This window comes from Microcebus murinus, unplaced genomic scaffold (genome assembly GCF_040939455.1).
Source record: "Microcebus murinus isolate Inina unplaced genomic scaffold, M.murinus_Inina_mat1.0 scaf006_hap2_Mmur4.0, whole genome shotgun sequence".
Taxonomy (NCBI): Eukaryota; Metazoa; Chordata; class Mammalia; order Primates; family Cheirogaleidae; genus Microcebus; species Microcebus murinus.
In genome coordinates, this window is record NW_027438952.1 from 57,078 (window position 1) to 78,374 (window position 21,297).

Sequence of the window (21,297 nt, forward strand, 5' to 3'; positions counted from 1 at the left end):
CCTCGCTCCCAGAAAGGGGACAGAACAAGAGGCAAGAAAAAAAAAAAAAAAAAAAGCAGCAGCCTGTGGCACCCGGTATTCCCAGGCGGTCTCCCATCCAAGTACTAACCAGGCCCGACCCTGCTTAGCTTCCGAGACCAGACGAGATCGGGGGCGTTCAGGGTGGTGTGGCCCTAGACGGCGGAGGGCGCCCCTGCCCCGCTCGAGAAGCCGAGCCTCTCTGGGCTTCCCCGCCGCCGCCTCCCGCCCCAGGCCCCGCGCCGGGCCGGGCCGGGCCGGGCCGGTTGAGTTCGCCGGCCGGGTCCCGCGGGCTCCCAGCGACGGGGGTGATGGGCGGGGCGGGGCGGGGCGGGGCGGGGTGGGGGGCTGTCTCTCTATACACACACACACACACTCACACTCACTCACACTCACACAAGATGCGCCTCCACGGCTGGACTCGCCAAGGTGGAGCCCTCCCAGCCCCCCTCGTCTCCTCGCCCGGCCTCCTTCACCTACCCGCTGCCCACCCCCAGCGCGTCGCTGCCGCTGACTGCGCACGCGCGGGACGCTCGCCCTTTGACCCCAGCCAGGGGCCGCCCTCCCCCACAACCCCTTTCAGCTGTGCCCCCCCCTCGCCCTGTGGGTGGGCTGCCGCCTATTCCCCCGGGCCAGGGCTGGGGCACAGCCAGTGTATGGGGCGTCTCTCTCTGGGGATGTGTCCCATGGGTGGGGTGGGGTGGCGTGGTTTGGGGGGCGCTGAAGAAATCAGTCCCCTCCATCTCCTACCTCTGGAAAACGCCCAAGCCCGTGGAGAACTGCCGGCACCGCTTCGTGGGGGCCGGGACCCTCCTCCGTGTCCTCCTGTGGCCCAGTCCAAGGGGCCTGGGCCTGGCCGGGGCTGCATTGGACCCCGACCACCCTGGCGTGTGGACTCGCTAAAAATCGGCCATTAGATATTGGATTCCAGCTTCCTGGAGGTCATTTCACTAATGAGTGCACCGGAAAGAGTTTCCTAATCCATCTGTGAGGGTGGCAACTGAAAGAGAATTTTAAAGCTGACAGAATAGGCGAGGGAAGGCATAGGAGATTTCCACACCCAGCAAGGAAGACTTTCCCGAAATGGAAGAAAGAAACGAGCAGAGACACCGGTAGCCCGCCCGGAAAAGAGTCTGCCCCTGAGAGAAAGCACCCTGACCAGGTTCACCCGTGGGTGGGTGGCGAGCCAGCGGCATTCAGAAGAGCGAGGCCCGCAGTCTGTGCGGAAGACACCTGCGCTCGGGTGTGTGTGGCGGCGCGATTCACAAGCAGCTCTAGATGTTAAACCAAGGAGAAGCCAGGGAGTTCCCAACGCCCCAGGTGTCCTCAGCCCACGACTGGCTGCTGTGGGAATGCGAAGCCCGGCTCCTTGTCTCAGAGCGGGGTTCCCAGGAGGATCAGGCTGAAGCTGGGACTTGGCCTCAAAGTGTCCCCTCGCATGGCCACCCCCTTCCCCTTCCTGCTCCTCTACTCCTGGTGCCCCTCCATCCAGGGGCCAGACCTTAAAGAGTCACCGCAAGAGAATCCTGGTCCCAAAGGAGCCTTCTGGGGGACCGGTGCTGAGAGAGGTTGTGGGCATGGCCCGCTGGGGCTCTGCCCGACCCAGGGCTGAGAGATGCCACCTCCCAGCTCTGGGTCCCTGCAGGAAGTGTTGGCAAGCACAGGGCCGGTCCTCCAAAGGCCCAGGTGCAGGGAGCCCAGGCCAAGCAGCCTGTGGAAGAAGCCACTTGCCGTGCCACCCCGGGAACAGGACTGCAGGCCCCGGCCCTTCCCACCTCCTCCTCCTCCTCCTCCTCCTCCTCCCCCCCGCCCCGCCCCCACAGGGCACAGGGCTCAGAGACACCTCAGACTCTTGCTACCCAAAGTGCAAAGGGCATCAGTTGCTCCTCCAACCCCCCCCCCCCCCGGCCCAGTAGACCGCGTTGTCCAGCCAGCCCCCGGGCCTCCCTGGGGTGCCCAGCACAAAAGTGCAGACGCCCACCGGACCCTCAGTCTCAGTTTTCGGAGGTTTTTGCCACTCTAAGGACCCGCAGGCCAGCTGGGCCTTCGGGCAGGACAGAGAGCCCCGGAATCCGACGTGGAGAGCTGCGTGTACGTCCCCATCAGGAGGCGGTCCCCACCTCCGCGGCTCTCCCCTTGCGGGGAGCCGCAGCCCAGCCGGCAGCCGCAGGGCCTCAGGGAAGACACCAGGCTGGGCCCCCGCGGCACAGCGGGGGCACGTCCCCCGCACTCACGCGACTTAGGGACGGCTGCTGGAGACTGCTGCGGCCACCCTGCTGCCGGGTTTCTGGAGGGCTTCCTGGAAGCAGCATCCACACCAAGCCCTTGGAAGGCCCAGGCGACGGAGGAGCCGGTCAGGCAGGGGCCGAGGACGGTGAGAGGCCGGGCGGGAAGGAGCGTGTCAGGCAGGGGCAGAGGACGGTGACCGGCCGGGCGGGGAGGAGCCGGTCAGGCGGGGGCCCAGGACAGTGACGGGCCTGGCCGGGGAGGAGTGCGTCAGGCAGGGGCAGAGGAGACGGGCTGGGTAAGGGTTAGGGTTACAGTTAGGGCACAATTCACAATCCCAAAGACGTGGAAGCGACCCGAGTGCCCATCCATCCAGGAGTGCATCAATAAAATGTGGCGCGTGGACACCACGGAGTGCCATTCGGCTGTGAGGAGCAGCGGTGAGAGGGCGCCTCTCGTGTTCTCCTGGCCAGAGCTGGAACCCGTTCCAGTAGGCCAGGTATCCCAAGAATGGACACACGAGCACCACGTGAGCGCGCTCACCAGCAAATTGGTACGAACGGATGGACGCCTAAGTGGACAGAGAGGAGTCACCTTCATCGGGTGGGTGTCGGGCGGGCGGGTGGGGGGAGGGGAGGGGCATACACATCCATTAGGCATGGGGTGGGTGCGCACCGACTGGGGGATGGGCGCACTTGAAGCTCTGACCCGAGGGGGGAGGCTTGGAGAGGGCAAGGCACCCGACCTTAACATTGGTACCCCCACAATACGCTGGAACAACATGAGAGGTATATGAATAAGAACACAGGGGGGGCCGGGCGCGGTGGCTCACGCCTGTAATCCTAGCTCTCTGGGAGGCCGAGGCGGGCGGATTGCTCCAGGTCAGGAGTTCGAAACCAGCCTGAGCAAGAGCGAGACCCCGTCTCTACTAAAAATAGAAAGAAATTAATTGGCCAACTAATATATATAGAAAAACACAGCCGGGCGTGGTGGTGCATGCCTGTAGTCCCAACTACTCGGGAGGCTGAGGCAGCAGGATTGCTTGAGCCCGGAGATTGAGGTTGCTGTGAGCTAGGCTGACGCCATGGCACTCACTCTAGCCTGGGCAGCAAAACGAGACTCTGTCTCAAAAAAAAAAAAAAAAAGAACACAGGGGGGAGGGCGGCACGGGCAACACATGTCACCTGAATACTTGTACTCCCATCATCTGCTTGAAAAGAGAGAGAAAAGAAAATGCAATCCTAGAGGTAAGAGACACTTTTTAAAAATAATGAATCCGAAGAGAAAAGTAAAAGGAGGCCTGTGGAGCAGGTCTGGGTGTGACTCCGGATCCCCCAACATCAGGTGCCACCACCAAAGATTCCTGCGTGTAGCCCATAGAACCCCAAAAGCAACGGGACGAGTTCTGGTCACATACTCCCTCAAAATGACATCCTGGCCTTCTTCTGGAACTCCCTCCCCTCTCAGACTCTCAAGGTTTCCTCCAGCGTGTCGGTTCCCACAGAGCAGACCTTTGGTCTGAGACCTGACAGTCCAGATGCCACGCATGCTGCCGCGTGGCCGCGGTGTCGCGGCTTGGGACAAGAGGAGGCCCCCCGGTGCGGGCTGGGGCGCCAGGCACCGCGCGGGCGCTGAGGGTGGGGGTGACCCCCACCCCGGGCCGCCGCCTCGCTCCCAGAAAGGGGACAGAACAAGAGGCAAGAAAAAAAAAAAAAAAAAAAGCAGCAGCCTGTGGCACCCGGTATTCCCAGGCGGTCTCCCATCCAAGTACTAACCAGGCCCGACCCTGCTTAGCTTCCGAGACCAGACGAGATCGGGGGCGTTCAGGGTGGTGTGGCCCTAGACGGCGGAGGGCGCCCCTGCCCCGCTCGAGAAGCCGAGCCTCTCTGGGCTTCCCCGCCGCCGCCTCCCGCCCCAGGCCCCGCGCCGGGCCGGGCCGGGCCGGGCCGGTTGAGTTCGCCGGCCGGGTCCCGCGGGCTCCCAGGGACGGGGGTGATGGGCGGGGCGGGGCGGGGCGGGGCGGGGTGGGGGGCTGTCTCTCTATACACACACACACACACTCACACTCACACAAGATGCGCCTCCACGGCTGGACTCGCCAAGGTGGAGCCCTCCCAGCCCCCCTCGTCTCCTCGCCCGGCCTCCTTCACCTACCCGCTGCCCACCCCCAGCGCGTCGCTGCCGCTGACTGCGCACGCGCGGGACGCTCGCCCTTTGACCCCAGCCAGGGGCCGCCCTCCCCCACAACCCCTTTCAGCTGTGCCCCCCCCTCGCCCTGTGGGTGGGCTGCCGCCTATTCCCCCGGGCCAGGGCTGGGGCACAGCCAGTGTATGGGGCGTCTCTCTCTGGGGATGTGTCCCATGGGTGGGGTGGGGTGGCGTGGTTTGGGGGGTGCTGAAGAAATCAGTCCCCTCCATCTCCTACCTCTGGAAAACGCCCAAGCCCGTGGAGAACTGCCGGCACCGCTTCGTGGGGGCCGGGACCCTCCTCCGTGTCCTCCTGTGGCCCAGTCCAAGGGGCCTGGGCCTGGCCGGGGCTGCATTGGACCCCGACCACCCTGGCGTGTGGACTCGCTAAAAATCGGCCATTAGATATTGGATTCCAGCTTCCTGGAGGTCATTTCACTAATGAGTGCACCGGAAAGAGTTTCCTAATCCATCTGTGAGGGTGGCAACTGAAAGAGAATTTTAAAGCTGACAGAATAGGCGAGGGAAGGCATAGGAGATTTCCACACCCAGCAAGGAAGACTTTCCCGAAATGGAAGAAAGAAACGAGCAAACAGAGACACCGGTAGCCCGCCCGGAAAAGAGTCTGCCCCTGAGAGAAAGCACCCTGACCAGGTTCACCCGTGGGTGGGTGGCGAGCCAGCGGCATTCAGAAGAGCGAGGCCCGCAGTCTGTGCGGAAGACACCTGCGCTCGGGTGTGTGTGGCGGCGCGATTCACAAGCAGCTCTAGATGTTAAACCAAGGAGAAGCCAGGGAGTTCCCAACGCCCCAGGTGTCCTCAGCCCACGACTGGCTGCTGTGGGAATGCGAAGCCCGGCTCCTTGTCTCAGAGCGGGGTTCCCAGGAGGATCAGGCTGAAGCTGGGACTTGGCCTCAAAGTGTCCCCTCGCATGGCCACCCCCTTCCCCTTCCTGCTCCTCTACTCCTGGTGCCCCTCCATCCAGGGGCCAGACCTTAAAGAGTCACCGCAAGAGAATCCTGGTCCCAAAGGAGCCTTCTGGGGGACCGGTGCTGAGAGAGGTTGTGGGCATGGCCCGCTGGGGCTCTGCCCGACCCAGGGCTGAGAGATGCCACCTCCCAGCTCTGGGTCCCTGCAGGAAGTGTTGGCAAGCACAGGGCCGGTCCTCCAAAGGCCCAGGTGCAGGGAGCCCAGGCCAAGCAGCCTGTGGAAGAAGCCACTTGCCGTGCCACCCCGGGAACAGGACTGCAGGCCCCGGCCCTTCCCACCTCCTCCTCCTCCTCCTCCTCCTCCTCCTCCCCCCCGCCCCGCCCCCACAGGGCACAGGGCTCAGAGACACCTCAGACTCTTGCTACCCAAAGTGCAAAGGGCATCAGTTGCTCCTCCAACCCCCCCCCCCGGCCGAGCAGACCGCGTTGTCCAGCCAGCCCCCGGGCCTCCCTGGGGTGCCCAGCACAAAAGTGCAGACACCCACCGGACCCTCAGTCTCAGTTTTCGGAGGTTTTTGCCACTCTAAGGACCCGCAGGCCAGCTGGGCCTTCGGGCAGGACAGAGAGCCCCGGAATCCGACGTGGAGAGCTGCGTGTACGTCCCCATCAGGAGGCGGTCCCCACCTCCGCGGCTCTCCCCTTGCGGGGAGCCGCAGCCCAGCCGGCAGCCGCAGGGCCTCAGGGAAGACACCAGGCTGGGCCCCCGCGGCACAGCGGGGGCACGTCCCCCGCACTCACGCGACTTAGGGACGGCTGCTGGAGACTGCTGCGGCCACCCTGCTGCCGGGTTTCTGGAGGGCTTCCTGGAAGCAGCATCCACACCAAGCCCTTGGAAGGCCCAGGCGACGGAGGAGCCGGTCAGGCAGGGGCCGAGGACGGTGAGAGGCCGGGCGGGAAGGAGCGTGTCAGGCAGGGGCAGAGGACGGTGACCGGCCGGGCGGGGAGGAGCCGGTCAGGCGGGGGCCCAGGACAGTGACGGGCCTGGCCGGGGAGGAGTGCGTCAGGCAGGGGCAGAGGAGACGGGCTGGGTAAGGGTTAGGGTTACAGTTAGGGCACAATTCACAATCCCAAAGACGTGGAAGCGACCCGAGTGCCCATCCATCCAGGAGTGCATCAATAAAATGTGGCGCGTGGACACCACGGAGTGCCATTCGGCTGTGAGGAGCAGCGGTGAGAGGGCGCCTCTCGTGTTCTCCTGGCCAGAGCTGGAACCCGTTCCAGTAGGCCAGGTATCCCAAGAATGGACACACGAGCACCACGTGAGCGCGCTCACCAGCAAATTGGTACGAACGGATGGACGCCTAAGTGGACAGAGAGGAATCACCTTCATCGGGTGGGTGTCGGGCGGGCGGGTGGGGGGAGGGGAGGGGCATACACATCCATTAGGCATGGGGTGGGTGCGCACCGACTGGGGGATGGGCGCACTTGAAGCTCTGACCCGAGGGGGGAGGCTTGGAGAGGGCAAGGCACCCGACCTTAACATTGGTACCCCCACAATACGCTGGAACAACATGAGAGGTATATGAATAAGAACACAGGGGGGGCCGGGCGCGGTGGCTCACGCCTGTAATCCTAGCTCTCTGGGAGGCCGAGGCGGGCGGATTGCTCCAGGTCAGGAGTTCGAAACCAGCCTGAGCAAGAGCGAGACCCCGTCTCTACTAAAAATAGAAAGAAATTAATTGGCCAACTAATATATATAGAAAAACACAGCCGGGCGTGGTGGTGCATGCCTGTAGTCCCAACTACTCGGGAGGCTGAGGCAGCAGGATTGCTTGAGCCCGGAGATTGAGGTTGCTGTGAGCTAGGCTGACGCCATGGCACTCACTCTAGCCTGGGCAGCAAAACGAGACTCTGTCTCAAAAAAAAAAAAAAAAAGAACACAGGGGGGAGGGCGGCACGGGCAACACATGTCACCTGAATACTTGTACTCCCATCATCTGCTTGAAAAGAGAGAGAAAAGAAAATGCAATCCTAGAGGTAAGAGACACTTTTTAAAAATAATGAATCCGAAGAGAAAAGTAAAAGGAGGCCTGTGGAGCAGGTCTGGGTGTGACTCCGGATCCCCCAACATCAGGTGCCACCACCAAAGATTCCTGCGTGTAGCCCATAGAACCCCAAAAGCAACGGGACGAGTTCTGGTCACATACTCCCTCAAAATGACATCCTGGCCTTCTTCTGGAACTCCCTCCCCTCTCAGACTCTCAAGGTTTCCTCCAGCGTGTCGGTTCCCACAGAGCAGACCTTTGGTCTGAGACCTGACAGTCCAGATGCCACGCATGCTGCCGCGTGGCCGCGGTGTCGCGGCTTGGGACAAGAGGAGGCCCCCCGGTGCGGGCTGGGGCGCCAGGCACCGCGCGGGCGCTGAGGGTGGGGGTGACCCCCACCCCGGGCCGCCGCCTCGCTCCCAGAAAGGGGACAGAACAAGAGGCAAGAAAAAAAAAAAAAAAAAAAGCAGCAGCCTGTGGCACCCGGTATTCCCAGGCGGTCTCCCATCCAAGTACTAACCAGGCCCGACCCTGCTTAGCTTCCGAGACCAGACGAGATCGGGGGCGTTCAGGGTGGTGTGGCCCTAGACGGCGGAGGGCGCCCCTGCCCCGCTCGAGAAGCCGAGCCTCTCTGGGCTTCCCCGCCGCCGCCTCCCGCCCCAGGCCCCGCGCCGGGCCGGGCCGGGCCGGGCCGGTTGAGTTCGCCGGCCGGGTCCCGCGGGCTCCCAGGGACGGGGGTGATGGGCGGGGCGGGGCGGGGCGGGGGGCTGTCTCTCTATACACACACACACACACTCACACTCACACAAGATGCGCCTCCACGGCTGGACTCGCCAAGGTGGAGCCCTCCCAGCCCCCCTCGTCTCCTCGCCCGGCCTCCTTCACCTACCCGCTGCCCACCCCCAGCGCGTCGCTGCCGCTGACTGCGCACGCGCGGGACGCTCGCCCTTTGACCCCAGCCAGGGGCCGCCCTCCCCCACAACCCCTTTCAGCTGTGCCCCCCCCTCGCCCTGTGGGTGGGCTGCCGCCTATTCCCCCGGGCCAGGGCTGGGGCACAGCCAGTGTATGGGGCGTCTCTCTCTGGGGATGTGTCCCATGGGTGGGGTGGGGTGGCGTGGTTTGGGGGGTGCTGAAGAAATCAGTCCCCTCCATCTCCTACCTCTGGAAAACGCCCAAGCCCGTGGAGAACTGCCGGCACCGCTTCGTGGGGGCCGGGACCCTCCTCCGTGTCCTCCTGTGGCCCAGTCCAAGGGGCCTGGGCCTGGCCGGGGCTGCATTGGACCCCGACCACCCTGGCGTGTGGACTCGCTAAAAATCGGCCATTAGATATTGGATTCCAGCTTCCTGGAGGTCATTTCACTAATGAGTGCACCGGAAAGAGTTTCCTAATCCATCTGTGAGGGTGGCAACTGAAAGAGAATTTTAAAGCTGACAGAATAGGCGAGGGAAGGCATAGGAGATTTCCACACCCAGCAAGGAAGACTTTCCCGAAATGGAAGAAAGAAACGAGCAAACAGAGACACCGGTAGCCCGCCCGGAAAAGAGTCTGCCCCTGAGAGAAAGCACCCTGACCAGGTTCACCCGTGGGTGGGTGGCGAGCCAGCGGCATTCAGAAGAGCGAGGCCCGCAGTCTGTGCGGAAGACACCTGCGCTCGGGTGTGTGTGGCGGCGCGATTCACAAGCAGCTCTAGATGTTAAACCAAGGAGAAGCCAGGGAGTTCCCAACGCCCCAGGTGTCCTCAGCCCACGACTGGCTGCTGTGGGAATGCGAAGCCCGGCTCCTTGTCTCAGAGCGGGGTTCCCAGGAGGATCAGGCTGAAGCTGGGACTTGGCCTCAAAGTGTCCCCTCGCATGGCCACCCCCTTCCCCTTCCTGCTCCTCTACTCCTGGTGCCCCTCCATCCAGGGGCCAGACCTTAAAGAGTCACCGCAAGAGAATCCTGGTCCCAAAGGAGCCTTCTGGGGGACCGGTGCTGAGAGAGGTTGTGGGCATGGCCCGCTGGGGCTCTGCCCGACCCAGGGCTGAGAGATGCCACCTCCCAGCTCTGGGTCCCTGCAGGAAGTGTTGGCAAGCACAGGGCCGGTCCTCCAAAGGCCCAGGTGCAGGGAGCCCAGGCCAAGCAGCCTGTGGAAGAAGCCACTTGCCGTGCCACCCCGGGAACAGGACTGCAGGCCCCGGCCCTTCCCACCTCCTCCTCCTCCTCCTCCTCCTCCTCCTCCCCCCCGCCCCGCCCCCACAGGGCACAGGGCTCAGAGACACCTCAGACTCTTGCTACCCAAAGTGCAAAGGGCATCAGTTGCTCCTCCAACCCCCCCCCCCGGCCGAGCAGACCGCGTTGTCCAGCCAGCCCCCGGGCCTCCCTGGGGTGCCCAGCACAAAAGTGCAGACACCCACCGGACCCTCAGTCTCAGTTTTCGGAGGTTTTTGCCACTCTAAGGACCCGCAGGCCAGCTGGGCCTTCGGGCAGGACAGAGAGCCCCGGAATCCGACGTGGAGAGCTGCGTGTACGTCCCCATCAGGAGGCGGTCCCCACCTCCGCGGCTCTCCCCTTGCGGGGAGCCGCAGCCCAGCCGGCAGCCGCAGGGCCTCAGGGAAGACACCAGGCTGGGCCCCCGCGGCACAGCGGGGGCACGTCCCCCGCACTCACGCGACTTAGGGACGGCTGCTGGAGACTGCTGCGGCCACCCTGCTGCCGGGTTTCTGGAGGGCTTCCTGGAAGCAGCATCCACACCAAGCCCTTGGAAGGCCCAGGCGACGGAGGAGCCGGTCAGGCAGGGGCCGAGGACGGTGAGAGGCCGGGCGGGAAGGAGCGTGTCAGGCAGGGGCAGAGGACGGTGACCGGCCGGGCGGGGAGGAGCCGGTCAGGCGGGGGCCCAGGACAGTGACGGGCCTGGCCGGGGAGGAGTGCGTCAGGCAGGGGCAGAGGAGACGGGCTGGGTAAGGGTTAGGGTTACAGTTAGGGCACAATTCACAATCCCAAAGACGTGGAAGCGACCCGAGTGCCCATCCATCCAGGAGTGCATCAATAAAATGTGGCGCGTGGACACCACGGAGTGCCATTCGGCTGTGAGGAGCAGCGGTGAGAGGGCGCCTCTCGTGTTCTCCTGGCCAGAGCTGGAACCCGTTCCAGTAGGCCAGGTATCCCAAGAATGGACACACGAGCACCACGTGAGCGCGCTCACCAGCAAATTGGTACGAACGGATGGACGCCTAAGTGGACAGAGAGGAATCACCTTCATCGGGTGGGTGTCGGGCGGGCGGGTGGGGGGAGGGGAGGGGCATACACATCCATTAGGCATGGGGTGGGTGCGCACCGACTGGGGGATGGGCGCACTTGAAGCTCTGACCCGAGGGGGGAGGCTTGGAGAGGGCAAGGCACCCGACCTTAACATTGGTACCCCCACAATACGCTGGAACAACATGAGAGGTATATGAATAAGAACACAGGGGGGGCCGGGCGCGGTGGCTCACGCCTGTAATCCTAGCTCTCTGGGAGGCCGAGGCGGGCGGATTGCTCCAGGTCAGGAGTTCGAAACCAGCCTGAGCAAGAGCGAGACCCCGTCTCTACTAAAAATAGAAAGAAATTAATTGGCCAACTAATATATATAGAAAAACACAGCCGGGCGTGGTGGTGCATGCCTGTAGTCCCAACTACTCGGGAGGCTGAGGCAGCAGGATTGCTTGAGCCCGGAGATTGAGGTTGCTGTGAGCTAGGCTGACGCCATGGCACTCACTCTAGCCTGGGCAGCAAAACGAGACTCTGTCTCAAAAAAAAAAAAAAAAAAGAACACAGGGGGGAGGGCGGCACGGGCAACACATGTCACCTGAATACTTGTACTCCCATCATCTGCTTGAAAAGAGAGAGAAAAGAAAATGCAATCCTAGAGGTAAGAGACACTTTTTAAAAATAATGAATCCGAAGAGAAAAGTAAAAGGAGGCCTGTGGAGCAGGTCTGGGTGTGACTCCGGATCCCCCAACATCAGGTGCCACCACCAAAGATTCCTGCGTGTAGCCCATAGAACCCCAAAAGCAACGGGACGAGTTCTGGTCACATACTCCCTCAAAATGACATCCTGGCCTTCTTCTGGAACTCCCTCCCCTCTCAGACTCTCAAGGTTTCCTCCAGCGTGTCGGTTCCCACAGAGCAGACCTTTGGTCTGAGACCTGACAGTCCAGATGCCACGCATGCTGCCGCGTGGCCGCGGTGTCGCGGCTTGGGACAAGAGGAGGCCCCCCGGTGCGGGCTGGGGCGCCAGGCACCGCGCGGGCGCTGAGGGTGGGGGTGACCCCCACCCCGGGCCGCCGCCTCGCTCCCAGAAAGGGGACAGAACAAGAGGCAAGAAAAAAAAAAAAAAAAGCAGCAGCCTGTGGCACCCGGTATTCCCAGGCGGTCTCCCATCCAAGTACTAACCAGGCCCGACCCTGCTTAGCTTCCGAGACCAGACGAGATCGGGCGCGTTCAGGGTGGTGTGGCCCTAGACGGCGGAGGGCGCCCCTGCCCCGCTCGAGAAGCCGAGCCTCTCTGGGCTTCCCCGCCGCCGCCTCCCGCCCCAGGCCCCGCGCCGGGCCGGGCCGGGCCGGGCCGGTTGAGTTCGCCGGCCGGGTCCCGCGGGCTCCCAGCGACGGGGGTGATGGGCGGGGCGGGGCGGGGCGGGGTGGGGGGCTGTCTCTCTATACACACACACACACACTCACACTCACTCACACTCACACAAGATGCGCCTCCACGGCTGGACTCGCCAAGGTGGAGCCCTCCCAGCCCCCCTCGTCTCCTCGCCCGGCCTCCTTCACCTACCCGCTGCCCACCCCCAGCGCGTCGCTGCCGCTGACTGCGCACGCGCGGGACGCTCGCCCTTTGACCCCAGCCAGGGGCCGCCCTCCCCCACAACCCCTTTCAGCTGTGCCCCCCCCTCGCCCTGTGGGTGGGCTGCCGCCTATTCCCCCGGGCCAGGGCTGGGGCACAGCCAGTGTATGGGGCGTCTCTCTCTGGGGATGTGTCCCATGGGTGGGGTGGGGTGGCGTGGTTTGGGGGGTGCTGAAGAAATCAGTCCCCTCCATCTCCTACCTCTGGAAAACGCCCAAGCCCGTGGAGAACTGCCGGCACCGCTTCGTGGGGGCCGGGACCCTCCTCCGTGTCCTCCTGTGGCCCAGTCCAAGGGGCCTGGGCCTGGCCGGGGCTGCATTGGACCCCGACCACCCTGGCGTGTGGACTCGCTAAAAATCGGCCATTAGATATTGGATTCCAGCTTCCTGGAGGTCATTTCACTAATGAGTGCACCGGAAAGAGTTTCCTAATCCATCTGTGAGGGTGGCAACTGAAAGAGAATTTTAAAGCTGACAGAATAGGCGAGGGAAGGCATAGGAGATTTCCACACCCAGCAAGGAAGACTTTCCCGAAATGGAAGAAAGAAACGAGCAAACAGAGACACCGGTAGCCCGCCCGGAAAAGAGTCTGCCCCTGAGAGAAAGCACCCTGACCAGGTTCACCCGTGGGTGGGTGGCGAGCCAGCGGCATTCAGAAGAGCGAGGCCCGCAGTCTGTGCGGAAGACACCTGCGCTCGGGTGTGTGTGGCGGCGCGATTCACAAGCAGCTCTAGATGTTAAACCAAGGAGAAGCCAGGGAGTTCCCAACGCCCCAGGTGTCCTCAGCCCACGACTGGCTGCTGTGGGAATGCGAAGCCCGGCTCCTTGTCTCAGAGCGGGGTTCCCAGGAGGATCAGGCTGAAGCTGGGACTTGGCCTCAAAGTGTCCCCTCGCATGGCCACCCCCTTCCCCTTCCTGCTCCTCTACTCCTGGTGCCCCTCCATCCAGGGGCCAGACCTTAAAGAGTCACCGCAAGAGAATCCTGGTCCCAAAGGAGCCTTCTGGGGGACCGGTGCTGAGAGAGGTTGTGGGCATGGCCCGCTGGGGCTCTGCCCGACCCAGGGCTGAGAGATGCCACCTCCCAGCTCTGGGTCCCTGCAGGAAGTGTTGGCAAGCACAGGGCCGGTCCTCCAAAGGCCCAGGTGCAGGGAGCCCAGGCCAAGCAGCCTGTGGAAGAAGCCACTTGCCGTGCCACCCCGGGAACAGGACTGCAGGCCCCGGCCCTTCCCACCTCCTCCTCCTCCTCCTCCTCCTCCTCCTCCCCCCCGCCCCGCCCCCACAGGGCACAGGGCTCAGAGACACCTCAGACTCTTGCTACCCAAAGTGCAAAGGGCATCAGTTGCTCCTCCAACCCCCCCCCCTGGCCGAGCAGACCGCGTTGTCCAGCCAGCCCCCGGGCCTCCCTGGGGTGCCCAGCACAAAAGTGCAGACACCCACCGGACCCTCAGTCTCAGTTTTCGGAGGTTTTTGCCACTCTAAGGACCCGCAGGCCAGCTGGGCCTTCGGGCAGGACAGAGAGCCCCGGAATCCGACGTGGAGAGCTGCGTGTAAGTCCCCATCAGGAGGCGGTCCCCACCTCCGCGGCTCTCCCCTTGCGGGGAGCCGCAGCCCAGCCGGCAGCCGCAGGGCCTCAGGGAAGACACCAGGCTGGGCCCCCGCGGCACAGCGGGGGCACGTCCCCCGCACTCACGCGACTTAGGGACGGCTGCTGGAGACTGCTGCGGCCACCCTGCTGCCGGGTTTCTGGAGGGCTTCCTGGAAGCAGCATCCACACCAAGCCCTTGGAAGGCCCAGGCGACGGAGGAGCCGGTCAGGCAGGGGCCGAGGACGGTGAGAGGCCGGGCGGGAAGGAGCGTGTCAGGCAGGGGCAGAGGACGGTGACCGGCCGGGCGGGGAGGAGCCGGTCAGGCGGGGGCCCAGGACAGTGACGGGCCTGGCCGGGGAGGAGTGCGTCAGGCAGGGGCAGAGGAGACGGGCTGGGTAAGGGTTAGGGTTACAGTTAGGGCACAATTCACAATCCCAAAGACGTGGAAGCGACCCGAGTGCCCATCCATCCAGGAGTGCATCAATAAAATGTGGCGCGTGGACACCACGGAGTGCCATTCGGCTGTGAGGAGCAGCGGTGAGAGGGCGCCTCTCGTGTTCTCCTGGCCAGAGCTGGAACCCGTTCCAGTAGGCCAGGTATCCCAAGAATGGACACACGAGCACCACGTGAGCGCGCTCACCAGCAAATTGGTACGAACGGATGGACGCCTAAGTGGACAGAGAGGAATCACCTTCATCGGGTGGGTGTCGGGCGGGCGGGTGGGGGGAGGGGAGGGGCATACACATCCATTAGGCATGGGGTGGGTGCGCACCGACTGGGGGATGGGCGCACTTGAAGCTCTGACCCGAGGGGGGAGGCTTGGAGAGGGCAAGGCACCCGACCTTAACATTGGTACCCCCACAATACGCTGGAACAACATGAGAGGTATATGAATAAGAACACAGGGGGGGCCGGGCGCGGTGGCTCACGCCTGTAATCCTAGCTCTCTGGGAGGCCGAGGCGGGCGGATTGCTCCAGGTCAGGAGTTCGAAACCAGCCTGAGCAAGAGCGAGACCCCGTCTCTACTAAAAATAGAGAGAAATTAATTGGCCAACTAATATATATAGAAAAACACAGCCGGGCGTGGTGGTGCATGCCTGTAGTCCCAACTACTCGGGAGGCTGAGGCAGCAGGATTGCTTGAGCCCGGAGATTGAGGTTGCTGTGAGCTAGGCTGACGCCATGGCACTCACTCTAGCCTGGGCAGCAAAACGAGACTCTGTCTCAAAAAAAAAAAAAAAAAAGAACACAGGGGGGAGGGCGGCACGGGCAACACATGTCACCTGAATACTTGTACTCCCATCATCTGCTTGAAAAGAGAGAGAAAAGAAAATGCAATCCTAGAGGTAAGAGACACTTTTTAAAAATAATGAATCCGAAGAGAAAAGTAAAAGGAGGCCTGTGGAGCAGGTCTGGGTGTGACTCCGGATCCCCCAACATCAGGTGCCACCACCAAAGATTCCTGCGTGTAGCCCATAGAACCCCAAAAGCAACGGGACGAGTTCTGGTCACATACTCCCTCAAAATGACATCCTGGCCTTCTTCTGGAACTCCCTCCCCTCTCAGACTCTCAAGGTTTCCTCCAGCGTGTCGGTTCCCACAGAGCAGACCTTTGGTCTGAGACCTGACAGTCCAGATGCCACGCATGCTGCCGCGTGGCCGCGGTGTCGCGGCTTGGGACAAGAGGAGGCCCCCCGGTGCGGGCTGGGGCGCCAGGCACCGCGCGGGCGCTGAGGGTGGGGGTGACCCCCACCCCGGGCCGCCGCCTCGCTCCCAGAAAGGGGACAGAACAAGAGGCAAGAAAAAAAAAAAAAAAAGCAGCAGCCTGTGGCACCCGGTATTCCCAGGCGGTCTCCCATCCAAGTACTAACCAGGCCCGACCCTGCTTAGCTTCCGAGACCAGACGAGATCGGGCGCGTTCAGGGTGGTGTGGCCCTAGACGGCGGAGGGCGCCCCTGCCCCGCTCGAGAAGCCGAGCCTCTCTGGGCTTCCCCGCCGCCGCCTCCCGCCCCAGGCCCCGCGCCGGGCCGGGCCGGGCCGGGCCGGTTGAGTTCGCCGGCCGGGTCCCGCGGGCTCCCAGGGACGGGGGTGATGGGCGGGGCGGGGCGGGGCGGGGCGGGGTGGGGGGCTGTCTCTCTATACACACACACACACACTCACACTCACTCACACTCACACAAGATGCGCCTCCACGGCTGGACTCGCCAAGGTGGAGCCCTCCCAGCCCCCCTCGTCTCCTCGCCCGGCCTCCTTCACCTACCCGCTGCCCACCCCCAGCGCGTCGCTGCCGCTGACTGCGCACGCGCGGGACGCTCGCCCTTTGACCCCAGCCAGGGGCCGCCCTCCCCCACAACCCCTTTCAGCTGTGCCCCCCCCTCGCCCTGTGGGTGGGCTGCCGCCTATTCCCCCGGGCCAGGGCTGGGGCACAGCCAGTGTATGGGGCGTCTCTCTCTGGGGATGTGTCCCATGGGTGGGGTGGGGTGGCGTGGTTTGGGGGGTGCTGAAGAAATCAGTCCCCTCCATCTCCTACCTCTGGAAAACGCCCAAGCCCGTGGAGAACTGCCGGCACCGCTTCGTGGGGGCCGGGACCCTCCTCCGTGTCCTCCTGTGGCCCAGTCCAAGGGGCCTGGGCCTGGCCGGGGCTGCATTGGACCCCGACCACCCTGGCGTGTGGACTCGCTAAAAATCGGCCATTAGATATTGGATTCCAGCTTCCTGGAGGTCATTTCACTAATGAGTGCACCGGAAAGAGTTTCCTAATCCATCTGTGAGGGTGGCAACTGAAAGAGAATTTTAAAGCTGACAGAATAGGCGAGGGAAGGCATAGGAGATTTCCACACCCAGCAAGGAAGACTTTCCCGAAATGGAAGAAAGAAACGAGCAAACAGAGACACCGGTAGCCCGCCCGGAAAAGAGTCTGCCCCTGAGAGAAAGCACCCTGACCAGGTTCACCCGTGGGTGGGTGGCGAGCCAGCGGCATTCAGAAGAGCGAGGCCCGCAGTCTGTGCGGAAGACACCTGCGCTCGGGTGTGTGTGGCGGCGCGATTCACAAGCAGCTCTAGATGTTAAACCAAGGAGAAGCCAGGGAGTTCCCAACGCCCCAGGTGTCCTCAGCCCACGACTGGCTGCTGTGGGAATGCGAAGCCCGGCTCCTTGTCTCAGAGCGGGGTTCCCAGGAGGATCAGGCTGAAGCTGGGACTTGGCCTCAAAGTGTCCCCTCGCATGGCCACCCCCTTCCCCTTCCTGCTCCTCTACTCCTGGTGCCCCTCCATCCAGGGGCCAGACCTTAAAGAGTCACCGCAAGAGAATCCTGGTCCCAAAGGAGCCTTCTGGGGGACCGGTGCTGAGAGAGGTTGTGGGCATGGCCCGCTGGGGCTCTGCCCGACCCAGGGCTGAGAGATGCCACCTCCCAGCTCTGGGTCCCTGCAGGAAGTGTTGGCAAGCACAGGGCCGGTCCTCCAAAGGCCCAGGTGCAGGGAGCCCAGGCCAAGCAGCCTGTGGAAGAAGCCACTTGCCGTGCCACCCCGGGAACAGGACTGCAGGCCCCGGCCCTTCCCACCTCCTCCTCCTCCTCCTCCTCCTCCTCCTCCCCCCCGCCCCGCCCCCACAGGGCACAGGGCTCAGAGACACCTCAGACTCTTCCTACCCAAAGTGCAAAGGGCATCAGTTGCTCCTCCAACCCCCCCCCCCCGGCCGAGCAGACCGCGTTGTCCAGCCAGCCCCCGGGCCTCCCTGGGGTGCCCAGCACAAAAGTGCAGACACCCACCGGACCCTCAGTCTCAGTTTTCGGAGGTTTTTGCCACTCTAAGGACCCGCAGGCCAGCTGGGCCTTCGGGCAGGACAGAGAGCCCCGGAATCCGACGTGGAGAGCTGCGTGTACGTCCCCATCAGGAGGCGGTCCCCACCTCCGCGGCTCTCCCCTTGCGGGGAGCCGCAGCCCAGCCGGCAGCCGCAGGGCCTCAGGGAAGACACCAGGCTGGGCCCCCGCGGCACAGCGGGGGCACGTCCCCCGCACTCACGCGACTTAGGGACGGCTGCTGGAGACTGCTGCGGCCACCCTGCTGCCGGGTTTCTGGAGGGCTTCCTGGAAGCAGCATCCACACCAAGCCCTTGGAAGGCCCAGGCGACGGAGGAGCCGGTCAGGCAGGGGCCGAGGACGGTGAGAGGCCGGGCGGGAAGGAGCGTGTCAGGCAGGGGCAGAGGACGGTGACCGGCCGGGCGGGGAGGAGCCGGTCAGGCGGGGGCCCAGGACAGTGACGGGCCTGGCCGGGGAGGAGTGCGTCAGGCAGGGGCAGAGGAGACGGGCTGGGTAAGGGTTAGGGTTACAGTTAGGGCACAATTCACAATCCCAAAGACGTGGAAGCGACCCGAGTGCCCATCCATCCAGGAGTGCATCAATAAAATGTGGCGCGTGGACACCACGGAGTGCCATTCGGCTGTGAGGAGCAGCGGTGAGAGGGCGCCTCTCGTGTTCTCCTGGCCAGAGCTGGAACCCGTTCCAGTAGGCCAGGTATCCCAAGAATGGACACACGAGCACCACGTGAGCGCGCTCACCAGCAAATTGGTACGAACGGATGGACGCCTAAGTGGACAGAGAGGAATCACCTTCATCGGGTGGGTGTCGGGCGGGCGGGTGGGGGGAGGGGAGGGGCATACACATCCATTAGGCATGGGGTGGGTGCGCACCGACTGGGGGATGGGCGCACTTGAAGCTCTGACCCGAGGGGGGAGGCTTGGAGAGGGCAAGGCACCCGACCTTAACATTGGTACCCCCACAATACGCTGGAACAACATGAGAGGTATATGAATAAGAACACAGGGGGGGCCGGGCGCGGTGGCTCACGCCTGTAATCCTAGCTCTCTGGGAGGCCGAGGCGGGCGGATTGCTCCAGGTCAGGAGTTCGAAACCAGCCTGAGCAAGAGCGAGACCCCGTCTCTACTAAAAATAGAAAGAAATTAATTGGCCAACTAATATATATAGAAAAACACAGCCGGGCGTGGTGGTGCATGCCTGTAGTCCCAACTACTCGGGAGGCTGAGGCAGCAGGATTGCTTGAGCCCGGAGATTGAGGTTGCTGTGAGCTAGGCTGACGCCATGGCACTCACTCTAGCCTGGGCAGCAAAACGAGACTCTGTCTCAAAAAAAAAAAAAAAAAAGAACACAGGGGGGAGGGCGGCACGGGCAACACATGTCACCTGAATACTTGTACTCCCATCATCTGCTTGAAAAGAGAGAGAAAAGAAAATGCAATCCTAGAGGTAAGAGACACTTTTTAAAAATAATGAATCCGAAGAGAAAAGTAAAAGGAGGCCTGTGGAGCAGGTCTGGGTGTGACTCCGGATCCCCCAACATCAGGTGCCACCACCAAAGATTCCTGCGTGTAGCCCATAGAACCCCAAAAGCAACGGGACGAGTTCTGGTCACATACTCCCTCAAAATGACATCCTGGCCTTCTTCTGGAACTCCCTCCCCTCTCAGACTCTCAAGGTTTCCTCCAGCGTGTCGGTTCCCACAGAGCAGACCTTTGGTCTGAGACCTGACAGTCCAGATGCCACGCATGCTGCCGCGTGGCCGCGGTGTCGCGGCTTGGGACAAGAGGAGGCCCCCCGGTGCGGGCTGGGGCGCCAGGCACCGCGCGGGCGCTGAGGGTGGGGGTGACCCCCACCCCGGGCCGCCGCCTCGCTCCCAGAAAGGGGACAGAACAAGAGGCAAGAAAAAAAAAAAAAAAAGCAGCAGCCTGTGGCACCCGGTATTCCCAGGCGGTCTCCCATCCAAGTACTAACCAGGCCCGACCCTGCTTAGCTTCCGAGACCAGACGAGATCGGGCGCGTTCAGGGTGGTGTGGCCCTAGACGGCGGAGGGCGCCCCTGCCCCGCTCGAGAAGCCGAGCCTCTCTGGGCTTCCCCGCCGCCGCCTCCCGCCCCAGGCCCCGCGCCGGGCCGGGCCGGGCCGGGCCGGTTGAGTTCGCCGGCCGGGTCCCGCGGGCTCCCAGGGACGGGGGTGATGGGCGGGGCGGGGCGGGGCGGGGCGGGGTGGGGGGCTGTCTCTCTATACACACACACACACACTCACACTCACTCACACTCACACAAGATGCGCCTCCACGGCTGGACTCGCCAAGGTGGAGCCCTCCCAGCCCCCCTCGTCTCCTCGCCCGGCCTCCTTCACCTACCCGCTGCCCACCCCCAGCGCGTCGCTGCCGCTGACTGCGCACGCGCGGGACGCTCGCCCTTTGACCCCAGCCAGGGGCCGCCCTCCCCCACAACCCCTTTCAGCTGTGCCCCCCCCTCGCCCTGTGGGTGGGCTGCCGCCTATTCCCCCGGGCCAGGGCTGGGGCACAGCCAGTGTATGGGGCGTCTCTCTCTGGGGATGTGTCCCATGGGTGGGGTGGGGTGGCGTGGTTTGGGGGGTGCTGAAGAAATCAGTCCCCTCCATCTCCTACCTCTGGAAAACGCCCAAGCCCGTGGAGAACTGCCGGCACCGCTTCGTGGGGGCCGGGACCCTCCTCCGTGTCCTCCTGTGGCCCAGTCCAAGGGGCCTGGGCCTGGCCGGGGCTGCATTGGACCCCGACCACCCTGGCGTGTGGACTCGCTAAAAATCGGCCATTAGATATTGGATTCCAGCTTCCTGGAGGTCATTTCACTAATGAGTGCACCGGAAAGAGTTTCCTAATCCATCTGTGAGGGTGGCAACTGAAAGAGAATTTTAAAGCTGACAGAATAGGCGAGGGAAGGCATAGGAGATTTCCACACCCAGCAAGGAAGACTTTCCCGAAATGGAAGAAAGAAACGAGCAAACAGAGACACCGGTAGCCCGCCCGGAAAAGAGTCTGCCCCTGAGAGAAAGCACCCTGACCAGGTTCACCCGTGGGTGGGTGGCGAGCCAGCGGCATTCAGAAGAGCGAGGCCCGCAGTCTGTGCGGAAGACACCTGCGCTCGGGTGTGTGTGGCGGCGCGATTCACAAGCAGCTCTAGATGTTAAACCAAGGAGAAGCCAGGGAGTTCCCAACGCCCCAGGTGTCCTCAGCCCACGACTGGCTGCTGTGGGAATGCGAAGCCCGGCTCCTTGTCTCAGAGCGGGGTTCCCAGGAGGATCAGGCTGAAGCTGGGACTTGGCCTCAAAGTGTCCCCTCGCATGGCCACCCCCTTCCCCTTCCTGCTCCTCTACTCCTGGTGCCCCTCCATCCAGGGGCCAGACCTTAAAGAGTCACCGCAAGAGAATCCTGGTCCCAAAGGAGCCTTCTGGGGGACCGGTGCTGAGAGAGGTTGTGGGCATGGCCCGCTGGGGCTCTGCCCGACCCAGGGCTGAGAGATGCCACCTCCCAGCTCTGGGTCCCTGCAGGAAGTGTTGGCAAGCACAGGGCCGGTCCTCCAAAGGCCCAGGTGCAGGGAGCCCAGGCCAAGCAGCCTGTGGAAGAAGCCACTTGCCGTGCCACCCCGGGAACA

The 21,297-nt window shown here is 63.3% G+C and overlaps 6 non-coding genes across 6 annotated transcripts; all 6 read right to left on the minus strand.

Moving 5' to 3' along the window:
* Positions 1 to 60: 60 nt before the first annotated feature.
* Positions 61 to 179, minus strand: LOC142866431 (5S ribosomal RNA). The gene has a single exon (XR_012916412.1). It is a non-coding gene; the product is annotated as a 5S ribosomal RNA (ribosomal RNA).
* Positions 180 to 3,970: 3,791 nt separating this feature from the next.
* LOC142866433 (5S ribosomal RNA) lies at positions 3,971 to 4,089 on the minus strand. Its single transcript, XR_012916414.1, has one exon. It is a non-coding gene; the product is annotated as a 5S ribosomal RNA (ribosomal RNA).
* A 3,785-nt stretch (positions 4,090 to 7,874) lies between these two features.
* LOC142866434 (5S ribosomal RNA) lies at positions 7,875 to 7,993 on the minus strand. Its single transcript, XR_012916415.1, has one exon. It is a non-coding gene; the product is annotated as a 5S ribosomal RNA (ribosomal RNA).
* A 3,773-nt stretch (positions 7,994 to 11,766) lies between these two features.
* On the minus strand, positions 11,767 to 11,885 carry LOC142866465 (5S ribosomal RNA). The gene has a single exon (XR_012916446.1). It is a non-coding gene; the product is annotated as a 5S ribosomal RNA (ribosomal RNA).
* A 3,788-nt stretch (positions 11,886 to 15,673) lies between these two features.
* Positions 15,674 to 15,792, minus strand: LOC142866476 (5S ribosomal RNA). The gene has a single exon (XR_012916457.1). It is a non-coding gene; the product is annotated as a 5S ribosomal RNA (ribosomal RNA).
* A 3,794-nt stretch (positions 15,793 to 19,586) lies between these two features.
* LOC142866487 (5S ribosomal RNA) lies at positions 19,587 to 19,705 on the minus strand. The gene has a single exon (XR_012916468.1). It is a non-coding gene; the product is annotated as a 5S ribosomal RNA (ribosomal RNA).
* Positions 19,706 to 21,297: the final 1,592 nt, after the last annotated feature.